We start from the raw sequence: 16908 nt of genomic DNA on the forward strand, positions 1-16908 counted from the left end.
TATTGAAGCGGACATCATAAGAGATGGCTCCCATGGATTTCACTAATCCACTTTGTGCTTTAACTTAAGCAGATTAGTAAATGTCATTGGCATGGATTTCTTCCATATATTTCCCCAAAACAAATAGTAAAAGATTAGATCAATATCAAACGAAGGATTAAAATAATACCAATTACATACAAAACAAAACAGGAACAAAGAACCTGTATGGCATGTGGACTTTCAGAATTATCTGCAGGCCATTTCAATGATTAAATTGAAATGCGTGTCTTCTGAATATTTTCCAGAATCCCTTAGATTTCATATTCTAAAGAAACTTTGGGGATGTCCCATTGGTCCACAGGTATCCCAGTTGGACAGCAGAGAAGACCATATGCTTTGCTAATCCAGTTATTTCCAGTACCCTTAGAACTCAAAATTAATTAAAACCCCTGAATAAGACACAGAGCTCAAAAACAGTTGATGCGAGCTTTTAATATGCAGATTTTAAGAACAACGATTGAGAGAGTAATGTTTGGACTGAGATGAGTCAAGAATAAGCTCAGTGATGCCTCCATCTGAATCCATTTCTCCATCCAATATCTGGGAGGAAAACAGAGAAGAAGTAATTCAACCAAGGCTTAAAAACTGATGCCTAACTTTTAAGTGATGTGAGATTTATGCTTTCTTTTCCTTAGAGATGGAAGGGGTGCAGAAGGGAATAAAAGAAAGGAAGCGATCTGGTTGCTTAGTGAAGGATAAATACCGTATGCTAATATTATCAACTGCATAACCATAGGGGTTCCATCTGTCATGTCCATCCCTGCATTCTCACTGTGTGATGTATTGTGGGCATCCAATAAATGTTAATTGAATGAATAAATAATTGAAATCAGGTGGCATATATGCAGAATTTCTTCTGAGATGGCATGCCCTTTTATATGTCATAGAGAAAGTGGACTATATTCTAGACCATTCTAACTATAAATTCTATACTATAGTTATAATAGAATATAAAATATGAAGTTGGGTTGGAAGAATACTAAGACAGAAGATACAAAAAGTATTTTAAGAGAGTCAGAGAACTGATGAGGAGATCGTGTTGCCTGTTACTTACTTATGCCTTGGATTGTGGAGGTGAATTGAAAAATACAGGGTCAATCATAAGAGGATGTGTGCACCTCAGGCCACATCTAAAGGTACCACAGCACTTCCTAAGAGCTCTGCAGTCATAATCATTTACACAAGGAACCCCAGAACAATAGGTGGATATCTTAGATTGTTGCTTAGAGGCCTGTTTGCCCAGACGGGGTCTAAATTTCTTTTGACTTGAGTCTTGACTGTGGCTCTGTTGCTTTGAGTCAAAAGATTCTATAAATTCAGGACATGTACCCGGCTTGCCCTCAACTATGAAAGAAAAAAGGAATTGTGAGCTTTTTACCTTCACTTATTTGTACGAGGAATTTAATTTCTTTCAAAGATATATCTATGATCTCCTTAATTATGCTCTTCTGTTAGCTGATTTTGCTCCTTAAATCATGTTTTAAAGGCACTATAAAGCACCACCAGGTATATTTCTAAGGTATAATTATAAACTGGCTCTTAGACTAAATCCAACCTGTTTATTGTAATAATTTGATATATATAACATATGTATGGAATATATATATTTAGAAAATATATATTTGAAATATTTATATACATATTTGGAAAGTATATATTCAGAATATATATAGATTTAGTATATGTATGTTTGTTTGGAATACATGCATTTGAAATAAATTGGGGCCAAGAAATTACTTATACAATATGGAAAGATGTTCAACTCATGTTTTTCTATTTTAATAGAGTTTTATTGCAGTGCTATATGTTAAAATATTTTCATACGTGTACACATTTTTTAAATTACCAGATATGTTCAAATGTAGGCTTACTTGGAATGTAGTATAGGAAGTCTAAATTGTGGATGATCAGCAGATACAGACAGCTTTAATGCATTCATTTACTCCCTTGTATGTATTGGGTGCCTACTGTGTATTCCAGAGTTGTCAGCACTCCAGATACAGCAGTAAATAGAGAAAACAAAAAAGAGTGGACAAGATAGATAATAAAGATAAACTAGTAAAATTTACAGTATATTAGACAAAGATTACTGCTAAAGAGAATAATTAAATCCAAGGAGATTTCTAAAAGTACCTTACAATGCTAAGGGTGCCTAATTCTTTAACTCTAGTTATGTCATCTACATGAATGAGTTATTTTCAGAAGTTTTTGCACTCTGTATATGTTATCTGTTCACATTTACTGTCATTCAAGAAGCACTGATCAAATTTCACTAGGACTAACAGGAATAGCTTTCTTCCTTTACATGAGGTCAATTAGGTTACAGGCTTCTTATTAAAATGCAAATAAATATAATCAGTAATTAGCAAATGACAGGGAGCATTATAAACTTCCATAATGATTCTATGCCATTATGCCACTATAGAAATTAAGAAAATTTAACATATGAATATATTAACTCCTGATGATCATTATTCCATAGACTTGGAAACACTGTGCATAAAAGAGTAAAAATATAGTGTCAGAAGCCAGAGGCAGGAGGATCACTTGACCCCAGGAGCTCAAGACCAGCCTAGGCAACATAGCAAAGCCCTGTCTGTACAAAAAATACAAAATTAGCCAGTTGTGGTGGTGTGTGCCTATAGTCCCCGTTACTTGGGAGGCTGAAGTAGGAGGATCACTCGAGTCCAGGAGATGAAGGCTGCAGTGAGCTGTCACTGCACCACTACACTCCAGCCTGGGTGACAAAGTAAGACTCTGTCTCTCAAAGAAAAGAAAAAAACAATACACAGACACACACATAATCTGTAAATTAAACAATAAATAAAACTAACATGGTTGTCTGAATTGACTTCCTAAAAAAGAAAAAAAAAGGAAAAATTGTAGAATTACAGAATCAATCAAGTATTAATTTCAGCTTAAAAATGAGTTTTTCTTTTCTCTATAACCCTTAGTTTCCTTTAATAGGAGAGTAACAGAATTGGAGCAGCTTACAATCCTTTTTCATGGAGGAGCTATACATATTACAATGTTTTCTTTCATCAGTCTGATTAATTCTGGAAAAAAGTTTTGATAAAATGTCCTGCATAGCTCATTTTCCTGTGACATTTTCTTTCACTATGAATTTGTTCAATCCCATCAATTGCCCTGTGGGTAATTATTCTCCAACTCTTGCTTGTTTATCAGATGATAGCGATGTCTCTTACCTTCCTTTCCCTCACTCCCTCTTTGCTACGTGTAACACGGTCGCAGTTTCAGGTGGCAGAATTACATTATGTTACATTACTTTTGCACGTTGCACAATGTACTCAGTAACTAATTTCAAATGCAAGTCAGTCCCTGATCTGAGAGTAAAAGTAAATAAATATAACTCTGCCCTTTATTTTCTACTTCATTGTCTTCTCTGGCAGGGAGTGCTAGCCCAAGTTCTCTTTCTCCTCTTCTTTGCTAATGGAACCCTGATTTTGTTCAGGGGAGTAATGTGCCCAGTGGATCTCAAGTGGGAGCTTTTCGGAAATTTTTGCTGGCTGATCTGACTGTCACAGCACTGGAGCTCCGTAACTGTATTCAGTAAGCGAGGCAGGGCTGCTGGGTGTCCTGCAATGGGTGGAGCACCCCCAAAGGAAGACAGAGGAGCTGAAATACAAGAGCCTGTCTACCTCCAGACTTCCCATTATATACAAAAATGAAACTGCTATTTGTTTAAGCTACAGTTAGTCAAGAATTCTATTACTTACAGCTTAACATAATTCTCAATAAGCCCTCCAGTCATGAACATCTGTCCTCTATTTCATATCATTCAACAAAAAAATTCAGTAAATCTCGTATTCCACTTAGGGAAACAAATGCTAGAAGAAAAAGAGATAACCAGGATCTCACCTTGCCATCACGCATCCTGGTCTTCCCAATCACCTAGGGGAAATGGAGAATAAAGTATAGAATAAGTGCTTTCTTCTTGCCCAAACATCTTCTTTCAGCAAATTCTAAAGTGACTTGGTAATATGTTGTTCTCATTCTAAGGCAATTACTATAGTAAGTGATTGGAAAACAAAGTAGATCTTTTCTATTTGCCGTACTACAACCATTTGTCATGTATCTTCTCAGTGAATATGTAGCATAAAATTATGCTTGACATAATATTCCTTTATGTTGTTGATTTTTCGCTGTTCAACAGGAATATTATTTTGTCAACTATATGCACTTGTAATATGGCAGAATGGATTCTTCTTCATCACAAACCCAGTCCCTCATTTATAAGTAAACAGAATAAGGATTTTCAAAAGAAAAATGTATTTTAAGTTTTGGATGATTTTAGATTTCAGAGTGGTTGCCAAAATAACAGAGAGTGCCTGTATACCTTTCACTTACCTTCCTTTTATGTTTGCATCTTACATAACCGTGGTACAACTATCAAAATGAAGAAGTTAGCAGTGGTAGAATACTCTTAACTACACTATAAATTTTATTTAAATTTCCCTTTTTTCCACTAGTGTTCATTTACTGTTTCAGGATTCCATGTAAGATCCCACCTTGCATTATTTATAACTTCTTAGTTTCCTCTAATCTGTGAGAGTATCACAGTCTTTCCTTGTCTTTTATGACCTGTATATCTAAGAAGAGTACTGGTCAGCTATTTTATAGAATGTCCCTCAATTCGTGTTTGTCTGATTTTTTTTATAACTAAACTGCAGTTGTGGATTTTGGAAAGAGTACCACAGAGGTGAAGAGCCCGTCTCGTTGGATCACATTGGGGGTGCCTGATATCACTGCGTCTTGGTACTTACTGATGATGTGAACTTGATTACTTATTTAAGATGGTATCTGCCGGGTTTCTCCACAGTAAAGTTTCTACTTTTTGTTGTCCATATGTAAACGGAGTTTTTAAAAGTGACTAAACACTAGGACAAAGACAGAATGTGTCTACATCTAGGATATTAGCAAGGATTAACCTTTGCAGTGAAAAAGTGTGATTTGCTTTCAGATCCTCCATCTGAAGACAATAGGTAGGGAAATTATGGGATCCCTGCCCTCATCCCCTTTACTGGCCAGTGGCCATCGACTTGCTGTGAGTATTGGCTACTAGCAACTCACAGCTACCCCATTCTCCAGGTAACTACCCTTAGCAGTGGCTCTCTGACATGAAGGTGTAAAAGTCTGGCCTCCTTGCCTCAAGTGAGACTAACTCTGTGGAGCAATAGGTGTTCCAGACTTTTCTCTGTGGAGTTAGACTAAGCTAGTCTGCACATGAGACTACATTTTGCTTAGCTTTATTCCTTATCTATCCTGCTTCCTACATCCCCTCTCTGGGAGAGCTCTCAATAAATATTTTTAAAAACAGTCCCATTTAAGGATTGGCTTCTGAAGAATCTGACCTAACAAAATACATCACTTGGAGTTATTTCCCTCTCTGCCTTCACATGCAGGATCCAAGACCGCTTTCTTCTCCCTACCCAACAGTAGAGCCCACCAGTAGAACCACTCGTCAGAATCAAATGCAAGAAGAGACAAGTGGTGGCAGTGGATAAGTTGAAAAGACAGAAGGATGAGCCTGAAAAGGATTCAGAGGGGAAGCCGCCTGCCATCTGCCTTGGGTGTTCTCAGTATCAGGAACTAAAACCTTAAACCTTGGATGGAAACTCAACAAAAAGATGTGCATGCCCCAAAGCCCACCACCTTATGAAATCAATACTGGCTGGATTGTGTTTCTTAAACTCAAAGAAAAGGATTGAGAAAATAGTCTCTGGGCTCCTGTACAGAAAACTGACTGGCTGACAGATCTTTTGGTGGCAAAATTCTGGAGAATGCAACCATATAAGGAAGAGGCTAAGAAGAAGAACTAATAAAATAGAATAGCAACAACCTAACAGATAACAACAAATTTAGAAGAGGCTAATGCCATCAAACCTTACTAGAAGAGCGTTTCCAAAGGAGTAGGATGAACAGCAGTTAGTGTCAAATGCAAGCTCATTTTGATACTCATTGAGCTCATTGAAACTTTGAAAGCTAGTTTCAATAGAAAGATGGCATTGGAGACAAAACTCCTGTTGATTGGAGAGTAATTAGAAAGTGGATTCTACAAATCAAGGATTATTTTTCAAGAACTGAGTGAGCTGATATATAACTGGCTTGAGGATTAGGTAGGATTCATTTTTCTCTTTAACTAAAGGAAGATATGACTAGGAGGAAAGGGCAGATGCCAAGAGAAGAAGTACAATTAGATGTTAGAATTATCTAGTTTTATCTAGATAATTATATAGAATCATTCTGGATAATTATTTAGAATTATTTAAGATAATTTTTTAGAATTATCTAAAATCTAGAGGTAACTAGAGTCAGGGAAAATTAAACTTATAAAATACTAAACATAATGCTTAAACACTGGTTTCTCATGATGATTTCCTTGAAAGAAAGAACCTGTAGTAATTTGAGCTAGTTTTCATCATATTGTGATTATGCTTCTGTATGTATTAGAGTTTTATTTTCACTCATGATGCTAGGGTGTCACCCTGTGGTAAATGTAAGTATAGCTTTGATGCAACCCACTTTACACATCATCCTATTTCTAGATATCAATTGCAACCATTTTCATGGTCCTTTTATTTTGTTCTTAATGTGGCTTCCTACTTTAAGTTTATTTTTAAGTAATATATAACATTGAAAACATATAAGACCAAATATAGAAAGTAAATTACAAAAAGGAATATTAGATAAACTAACAAGAGTGAAAAAAACTGGTTCTTAAAACTAAATACATGATTTTAATATTTAGCTTGAAACTTTGTAATGACACCTGAGGTTGACTTGTAAATATTTCAACTTTTAAATTATGTTTTATATTATTCCTATGTGAAAATGGTACTTTTTAAAATAATAAAATCCATAAGCATGGAGAGGTTCAAATGATAAATTTACAATAGTTACTATTAATCTTACTCCAAGCACTACTTTTTTAATGTTCATTGCAATAGCATGACATATAATAGATGCAAACATAACTATGAAAAAATAATTCAATCAAGTATACTCCATCCTTGCTCATTTCATCTGGCTCCTTTTAATCTCTATTTGATTCTAATAACTTAGTCATTATTATTTTTGTCATTATTTATCATTAGCTTAGTGTAAAAGATAGATATATAAGTTATTTACATGATGAAAGATTTCAGAACTTCAGTGGAATGGGAAGCTTCGTGTCGATGCCATTTCAACAGGATTTATTCCAGTCTACATACTTCCCAAGAATGTCACCATCTCTAAATGAGAACTAATCCTTGTCATCTACTTTGGTGCCTCCATATTCTAGAAGAAGAACATTTTCTCTAACGTTCGCACAAACTGGTTGAATCTCTCCACCCTTTCCTTTAGAGTCCGATCCAACAGTTACTACTGTGGCTGCCAATACTTTTCCTTGAGATTTTTCTGGAAGCATAATGGCTCCTTTGGTTACAGTTTTGGCGGCACACCTTTCAACCAATACTTGGTCAAAGAGTGGAAGTAACTTTCTAAACACTTGCCCTGCCATGAGCCCCTCTATCGCTGACTTTTACTCTGCTCTCATACTGTACTGCAAAGAGAGGCTTCCTTGGTCATTATCTTAATCCTTTGGGTCTATGGAATGTGTATTACTTGTTTGTATTACATAATCTATCAGTAAAAACGTTGAATTTAGTACTTCTTTTATGTACTACCTTACTAAGTATATTCAAGCCTTACTCAGATGGTCTGTTACCTAAAGGCAGTAAGTCACATCACATGTTTCTTTTGTACCCTCTACATAATAGGTATTCAGTAAATACATTCTTAATTTAAGATTAATAAGTTGAAGAAGGCTTATCTTTACAATTCTATAGAAAAAGATAACTTCTTTAATCAATTTAATTGGCATTCTAAAATTGTATTTTAATTGACCAAAGTGACAAGTGTATCAACAAGAAATTGTCCTTTGATTAATTATTTCAATTAACTATTAGAAATTCTGTTCAAAATAAGCTAAATATCTCCCTGAAATTTCAATACCACATGATTAAAATAATAAGGCAAGACTCTTGAGAAAGGATAAGAGAAATCTTAGAAACGTTAGTGTGTAGTCGTTGTTAATCTGTACTATTGATTAGAAGAACTGACATCATATGTAACTGATAAAGAAATCAATGGACTAAAAAGACAAATATGAAATGGAATCATGATTTAACAAGTCATGTGCCGAGTAGATTGTCTAGTCAGTTGTTATGTTGGAATTAGGGTTGAAATCGTAATATAAATCTGTTACATATTGTTCTCTATGGTCTATGAAAAAGGAAAAGAAAAACATGACTGAAGCAAAAAAGACAGTTTAGTTGCTAACATGTCTCAAAACTTTATACCTGTCATCATATCAGACTTACCATTTTCTTGGTTTTGAACTTCTTCCTGGGTTGTGCTCAAAGCCAGCGAGGTAGCTAAAAGAAAGAAAGAAAATATCTTTAAATCAGACTCATACTTCCCTCTCTGCTGGAGAAATTTGGGGATCCTCACTTACATAGCTTATAGAGAACAATAACAGCATTGCTGCTACCCAGGAATGGCCTCCGGAGTTTGAGGTGGCTTTCACCGGAACAGTTCCTTCCTATGATTTACCACCTATTTCATGGTGTTCTATGTTACTAACAATTGTCAAATGATATATGGATTCTGCTGTCTTCCTTAACTGTGACAAGAATGACAAACAACAAAAGGTTAAGATAACACAAATGTAATTGCCTGATGACCCAAAAACTCTTTTGGGAAAGGATCTAGGAGAACTTTCTGATTTGTCAGTAGAAAAAAAGGAGTCACAAAGGAGCATCAGAGAAAGCATCTATAATTGAGAGACCCACGTTAATGTATAACATCTAATGTAAGATTTAATTTAGTTCATAGAAATTCAATTTAAAAATAAAGATGGATGACACCTTATGCATTCCCTTAGCAAAAATGTTGGAAGTGAGAGGTTGCAAGTTGTATAGAGGATCCAGAGAACAATGTGGTGAACAATGGCATTTTTCACAACACCTTGAAAGGAAAATTAAGACAAACTTGCCTCCATAGAAGGAAATTAGGAAGTGAAAAAAAAATGTTGGTTCTCACATAAACACAAAACGTCAAATCCAATGACTTCCATGAACTCAGGACTTGGCTCCTCCATTTCTTACCTTTTTGACCTGGAGCATTATTAAAACTGAAAAACTTAATTAATTACTTTCTAAAGACTTATGCTTGTCTCAAACACTGCATATCCGAAAAAAAAGCTTTCTAATTGTAGAAACTAATACTTTACCAATTATCTATGAAAAATTACAAAAATAAAAAAGACCATTTTATAAGCAGGAGAAAGGCTTGATTGAGAGAATACACCCAAAGAAGAAAACTTTCCTTGAGTAACAGAAGCCAAGGGTTAAGTGTTTATGTTGTGAAGTCAGATGCAGTGTCAAAATCGATCTTCATCACTTACTAGCTGTGTAATTAGAGCATACTAATTAACCTCTCTAAGCTGCGTTCATTCTCTTTATCTATAAAAGAGAAACAGTAATTAACTCATAGCATTTTGTGATAATTAAATAACACTACATGTATAAAGTACTTGGCACATTCATAAATATTCAATAAATATTAGTGATAATGATGAACAATATGAATGTTCCTTAGAATGCATGCATTTCTTCTTTGGGATATTTACAGCAGGATGAAAGAAAAGATTGCCTCCCACATGCTGACAGCATGTATTAGTATATAGAGGGTGAGGATGAGTTGGTAAGACAGCCAAGTAGTAGGTTAAAACCAGAGACAGGATCCAAGGCAGTGGCAGCCATGTCTTTGGCATGTGGAGGAAGACATTAACAGAAAAGAATCAGAGCTATTACAGACAGGAGGCAAGATTGTCACCAAATATCTTCTTTTATACAAGATAAGGGCAGAAATTAGAAAACAAATAGGATAGTCAGTGTCAAAGAGAAAGTTGACAGCTGTATAGTATTCAGAATGAGATGTGGAGAGATGGTGGTGCGGCACAGGAGCACACTGCAGAAATAAATAATAGTGGCTGTAGGAAGAAGTGACCAGATGATGACTGTAGTATTTTTAAAAGTAACACAAAAGTAGTCTTACCAGGGAACAGGACAACAGTTATTATAAACATAGACTAATTTCACATTATTATTCCACTACTCTCTTCTCTTAAGCCCTTATGTGAGTTTCTACAAATACAGCCTTATCCAAACATCTACTTTGTATTTTCAACTTTTTTCTTTGCCCTGACTCACACAATTTGGATGGGAAGACTACTCGAATTTCAGTTTAGAAAATTTTAAAAGTTATCTACTTCAAAGCAGTATGAATGGAATAAGAAGAACAGTCGTAGAAGTTGGGGAAAATCATTAGCTCAGCTTGGCACTGTTTATCCAAAGGCAAGTTAAAGTGCATTGAACTTCAAGAGAAGAGCTTTACTTCCTTTTGGATTTGTGTAAGGATTGCAATCTTCCATTTCAAATGTGAATCCCCAAAATTCCATCTCCTGAAATGTTATTCCCTCAAGGGCTCCATCTAATGATGCAAATTTGAGAAAGAGCAGTACGTTCTATTCATGGGTAATCAAACATGGGCTTCTAAACTGACATCTACCATTTGTGTCATCTTTACAGAATAATATTGTTTGTAGGTGAAAACAATATTGATGTAGGTGAAAAATGTATCTACGGTATTATTAAAATTGGTTATCTCCCAATAGATACTGCTCTTTTATTTTCTCCTTTAAAACCTAAATTTTTATTAATCTAATATTATAAAACTAAACTTTATCTTAAAATAATGAAGCAAAAAATATCAGGGAATCTTTTTTTCCCAAGTCTTTAATTTGAAAATGAGGAGAGTGAAGTGAAGCCCAGAGCGTTTTAAGGACTTTCTCAAGTACTTGTTATTCATTATGGGAGAAGAATTAAAAGTAAAGCTTGAGTTTCAATTCATGAGGTTGCTTTCTTTTCATGTGCTGTATATATTCATGACAATTTGAAATAGATGTTATATCAATGACTTTGAAAGATTTCCTTGAGTAAAAGCTTATTAACTTTGCTCTGTACCTTCCATTTTTACATAGTAAACCTTCATCACAGCCCTTTGGGAATTGGTGGGTATACACCAATCTTTTCTTTCATCCTGCTGTAAATATCCCAAAGAAGAAATGCATGCGTTCTAAGGAACATGTTACCTATCCCTCAACATTAAATTGAGTCCTACAGGGATCCTAAAACACAAAAACAGGGAGATAAAGGAAAAACATTGTTATCTTTATTATTTTATTGCCATGGATTATTTATGATTGATAGCTTTATTCTCAATGACGCAGAATGTGCCTCCTCATTACAGAAGGTTTCCATCACAGGATTTAGAAAAAGCTCCTCAGTCAGATTTCCACTGGTTGTTGAGATTGGCAGTACAGCTAGATATTCCAGGAAAGGTTAAAGCACAAAAGTCAATAACACTAAGTGGAACAGCAAGAGAAATACTAACAAATGCTAACAGCTGTCTGATATTCCTGATCGGGAGAGGAATTTTCTAAAAAATATATTATTCAAACTTTCTTTAGATTACATTGATCTATATTAGGCATCAGTCTTTATATACAAGGGTTAAATATTTAAGTTCATTTTGCTTTTTTCCCCTTAATACTTATACCACACAGAGCTTCTGAGAGTTTTCTTAGGGTCAACCACCATATCACTCAAATAAGAAAACAGAAAGTAAAGGCACTGTGATTATTTTCGTTGGTTAACAAAATGTATCGTTTAAAACTATTAGAATTTTGAGAGAAAATAGTTTCTTTATTGATGCCAGTGCCCATTTAAATGAGGTATGCTGAGCTTCCTGATATGTCTTCCTATTTTATTAAACAAATAATCTATAGGTCTAAAGTCTTATTTCTCATAAATTATAGTTTCCCTTTATGAAAACACGTAGAATCAAAGGTATGCAGGAACAATGCAATAGCATCTAGCGTTCTGTTCTCCTGCCTTAAAATGGTTATATTTCTACCTGCTAACTCAGATATATTTATAATATCCTTACAACATATAAATACATAGATACTTCACTCTCTTTTACTCTGGAATAAACAAACTTCATTATGGAACACTGCTCAGATTCCTTTATCTATTGCTAATTCTTCATGATACCATAGAAAGGTTTAATTTCAAAAAGTTATATGCAATGTTTACATATTACATTTTGGATAAAGCACAATTTATATTTAATGGCCTCACTTCATTTTCAATAGATCAGGATCGGTTTAATGGAGAATGAAAAACAAGATCTTACACAGTGGAATAATTGTTCTAGTAGGAGCTATTTGCAAAACTTATTGAGAGGTGGCCTCCAAAAGTGTTCTAGGAAATCATAAAAACAGCAATTGACAGGACACCAACAGATCAGATAATAAAGAAGATACTTGCAACACAAGTCTTTAAGAAGGGCTATACCAGAAATTAGAAAGAACTCTTATGAATCAATAAGAAATGTGAGATAACCATTCAATAATAGGCAAATAATTTGAACAGACACTTCACAAAGCAGTAAATTGAAATAGCCAATAAACACAAGAAAAGATATTCAACTTTGTTAGTCATTATGGATACAAAATGAAAACAAGTAAGTTAGACATGCTTTAGAAAAAAAAGTAAAGCCACATCTGCAAAAAATCTTAGAACAGCAGAGGCCAAGTCCACTGCTTCAGAATAGGATTTGGACTACAGAGCTATATCTGCTTCCCTTGAAGTAGGCAATATACTCATGGCCTGAAAAATTTAGAAGCCAGAAAAAAGCACTTTTTGGGAAAGAAGAGAGCTTACAGAAAGGGATATATTGTTCCTCACCTGGATCTGGGGGCACAGACTTTGCTCCAAAAAAATCAAGGATTCAATTTAAGAATAAGCTAACAGAGATGTTCTTTATCTAGATCTCATAAGCAGTTACACAAGTTTATTTACATGTAAAATTTTATCAAGCTGTAGAATCAAGATATGCACTATAGTGTACATAGGTTATGCCTCCGTTAAAATGAAGAAGTGAGTCAATTAATTAAACTCTTCTAGTGGACAGGACTCATAGGCATAAAGAATTTTGCTGTATTTTTTCAGTGAAATCTGATACCAGGCTAGATCCCAAGGCCCAGGATCCAGGCTGGCCCACATAGACTCAGACTCCAGGTCTTCCCAGCTCCAGACTGGTTCCCATGACACCAGTGTCCAGGCCAGCCCCTGGAACCCCACACTACAGATTTACTTGAACAAACCCAGATTCCAGAACTGCTACAGTACATCCCGATACCAGGCTGGCCTCATGGACCCAAGCTCCAGGACCACTGCTACAGATCCAGGCTCTAGGACAGACTTTGTGGATCTGGGATGAAAGACCCAAGCTTACTATTACATCATGGCCCAGGTCCCAGGCCCACTGCAGCTTCTAGCTGGCTGCTATGGATACAGGCTTCAGGCTGGTCTTTGTGGATCCCACCTCCAGGCCTGCTTCTGCAGACCCAGACAAAAGGTCCACCACAGTAGACAATGGTGCCTGGCCAGCTCTTGTTTTTCCAGGTGCCAGACCTGCTCAAATATTAATCCAGACACCAAACCAGTCCCTCCAGAGATTCTGTTACATGGCCCACACAGAATTTCTAGATGAACTGACTGGTGAAGGGTTTTCCCTGCTGAAGCCAGTCTATAAAGAATGGAAAAGGTACCTACTCCATCAAAAGCATAAACTCTAAGGAAATAGAGATCTATGAGCTACCTGTAAAAGAATTCAAAATAATCACCTTGGCCAGGTACAGTGGCTCATGCCTATATCAGCACTTTGGAAGGCCGAGGTTGAAGAATCACTTGAAGCTAGGAGTTTGAGACCAGCCTGGGCAACATAGCAAGATTCCTTCTCTACAACTTTTTTTTTAATTAGCTGGCCATGGTGGCATACACCTGTAATCCCAGCTGCTCAGGAGGCTGAGGTGAGATGATCACTTGAGCCCAGGAGTTTGAGGCCACAGTAAGCTATGATCATGCCACTTTACTCAGCTTGGATGACAGAGCAAGATCCTGTCTCAAAAAATAACAGTAATCATTGTCATTAACACCATCATCTTAAAGAGGCTCCGTGAGAACAAGAGAACACAAATATACAACTAAGCAAATATTAGGAAAATAATACGTGAATAAAATGAAAAGTTCCAAAAAATGGAAACTATTAAAAGTAAAATCAAATAGAAATTTTGGAGCTGAAGGACATAAAGATTGAACTTAAAAATATCATAAGAGACTTCAACTACAGACTTCATCAAGCAGAAGAAACAATCTGTGAGCATAAAGACATGTCATTAGAAATTATCCAGTTGTAGAAACAAAAAAAATGAAAAGGAGTGAAGAAAAATCTGCAGAATTTATAGTACATCATCAAGAGGCAATGTATGCATTATAGTAGTAACAGAATGAGAGAAGAAAGAGAAGAAGCAAGAAGTTTACTTAAAGAAATAATGGCAAAAATCTTCCCAAATCTGGAGAGAGAAATTAATGTCTAGATTCATAAAGCCAAAAGTAACCAAATAGACTAAATATAAAGAAATCTTCACAAGACACATTATAATTAAATTATCAAAAGTCAAAGACAAAAAGAAATTTTGAAAGCAGAAAGAGAAAAGTAACACATCACATATAGGGGAAACCCAAAAACATTTTCAACAAATTTATCAGCAGAAACCCTGCATCCAGAAGAGAGTGGAATAATATATTCAAAGAGCTAAAATTTTAAAAAGTGGCAACCAAGAATACCATACCCACTAAGACTGCCCTTCTGATATAAAGGAGAGAGAAACATTTTCCCAAACAAAAGCTATGGTAGTTCATCATCACTACACCTGCCTTACAAGAAATGCCAGAGAAAATTTTTAAAGTTGAAAGGAAATAATTCTAACTATAAACATAGAAATATATAAAACTATATAACTCACTGTATAAGTCTACTTTTATAAGTATGTTACAGTGCAAATAAAAATTTATTAAATTATGCAGCACCAATCCACATAATTTAAATCATTTTATTGCACAAATTGATTTTTAATTATATTCATTTCTTTTCTGTTCATTCTACTAAAATTGTATATCAATTAGTCCTTATGATGGATAAAAGTTAAAGCAGTCGTTATGCATTTGGCAAAATCCATAGAATTGTACAATGCATAGTGAATCCTAATATAAAATAGGAACTTTAGTTAACAATAGTGTGTCCATAGTGATTCATCAATTGTAACAAATATGCTATCACCAACACAAGATGTTAATATAAAGGTAACTGTGGGATAGGAGATGAATACATAGGAACTCTGTACTTTCTGTTCAATTTTTCTTTAAATCTAATACTGCTCTAAGAAACAGAGTCTATTAACTTTAATTAAAAATAAAATAAAACTCATTTAAGGGAAGAATATAGTAAAATTCATATACTCTAATATAATGGTAGTGCATAGATAGCCTTCAACTCTACTATAATAAAATACAAAACTATTAAAAATAACTACAAGTACAATAATTTGTTAATAAATATAAAAATAGGTATATTTTTATATATTTATTATATGGATATAATAGGTATATATTATATAATAGATATATAGATTAACGATAATAGATTTGTTAATAGATAGATTAAAAATATAAATTGTGGCATCAATAACATCAAATCTGGGAGGGGGAGGAGAAGTCAAAGTGTAGAGTTTTTTAAAGTGGTCAAAGTTAAGTTGTTATCAGCTTAAAATAGATTATTATACTATAACATGTTTTATGTAAGCCTCATAGTAACCACAAAGAAAAAAACCTATAATCAGTATGTAAAAGACAAAGAGAAAGGATTTAAAGTATTCTATCACTACAAAAATACCATCAAATCACAAAGGAAGACATCAAGAGATGAAGAATGGAACAAAAGAACCACACAAGTCAGAAAACAATTAACAAAATGGCAGCAGTAATTCTTTACCTATCAATAATTACTTTGAGTGTAAATGGATTGAATTCTACAATCAAAAAACTTAGAGTGGCTGAATTAATTAAAAAACACAAAATTCAACTACATACTGCCTACAAGATACTCACTTTACCCTTAAGAACACATACTATTGAAAGTGAAGGGATGGAAAAACATATTTCATGCAAATGATAACTAAAAGAGAGCAGACTTGGCTATACTTATGTAGACAAAATAGGCTTTAAGTGAAAAACCATGAGTAGAGACAAAGAAGGTCATTATATAATGATTAAAGAGTCCTTTCATCAAGAGGATTTAATGATTGTAAATAGATACGCACCCAAGATCAGGGCACCTAACTCTGTGGAGCAAATATTAGCAGAACCGAAGAAAGAAACAGACAACAATACAATAATAGAAGGAGACTTTAATACCTTACTTTCAACAATGGAATGATCTTACAGGCAAAAAATTAATAGGGATAGGGAAACCAGCACATCTAAATAACACTATAGACCAAATGAACCTAATAGACATATCTAGAACATTCCATCTAACAGCAGTAGAATATGTATTCTTTTCAAGCACACATGAAACATTTTACATGGTAGATCACAAGTTAGGTCAGAAAACAAGTCTTAACCAATTTAAGAAGACTGAAATCATATCAAGTATCTTATCTGACCACAATAGCATGAAACTAGAAATTAGTAACAGTCAAAACATTGGAAAACTCACATAATGTGGAAATTAAACAACACACTCTTGCACAGTAAATGCATCAAAATATATATTGAAAGGGAAGTCTTAACCAAGGAAGTGAATAGTCAGTGCACTAAAAGCTATAAAGCA

General features: G+C 34.6%; 1 long non-coding RNA gene and 1 pseudogene across 1 annotated transcript; both read right to left on the bottom strand.

The window, feature by feature from the left end:
- Positions 1-449: 449 nt before the first annotated feature.
- LOC105738870 lies at positions 450-1377 on the bottom strand. Its single transcript, XR_001114722.1, has 2 exons — positions 1097-1377; positions 450-582 (listed from the first exon to the last, which is right to left on the bottom strand). It is a non-coding gene; the product is annotated as an uncharacterized LOC105738870 (long non-coding RNA).
- Positions 1378-7306: 5929 nt separating this feature from the next.
- On the bottom strand, positions 7307-7564 carry LOC115832917 (annotated as a pseudogene).
- Positions 7565-16908: the final 9344 nt, after the last annotated feature.

Source organism: Nomascus leucogenys, chromosome 23 (genome assembly GCF_006542625.1).
Source record: "Nomascus leucogenys isolate Asia chromosome 23, Asia_NLE_v1, whole genome shotgun sequence".
Classification (NCBI taxonomy): Eukaryota; Metazoa; Chordata; class Mammalia; order Primates; family Hylobatidae; genus Nomascus; species Nomascus leucogenys.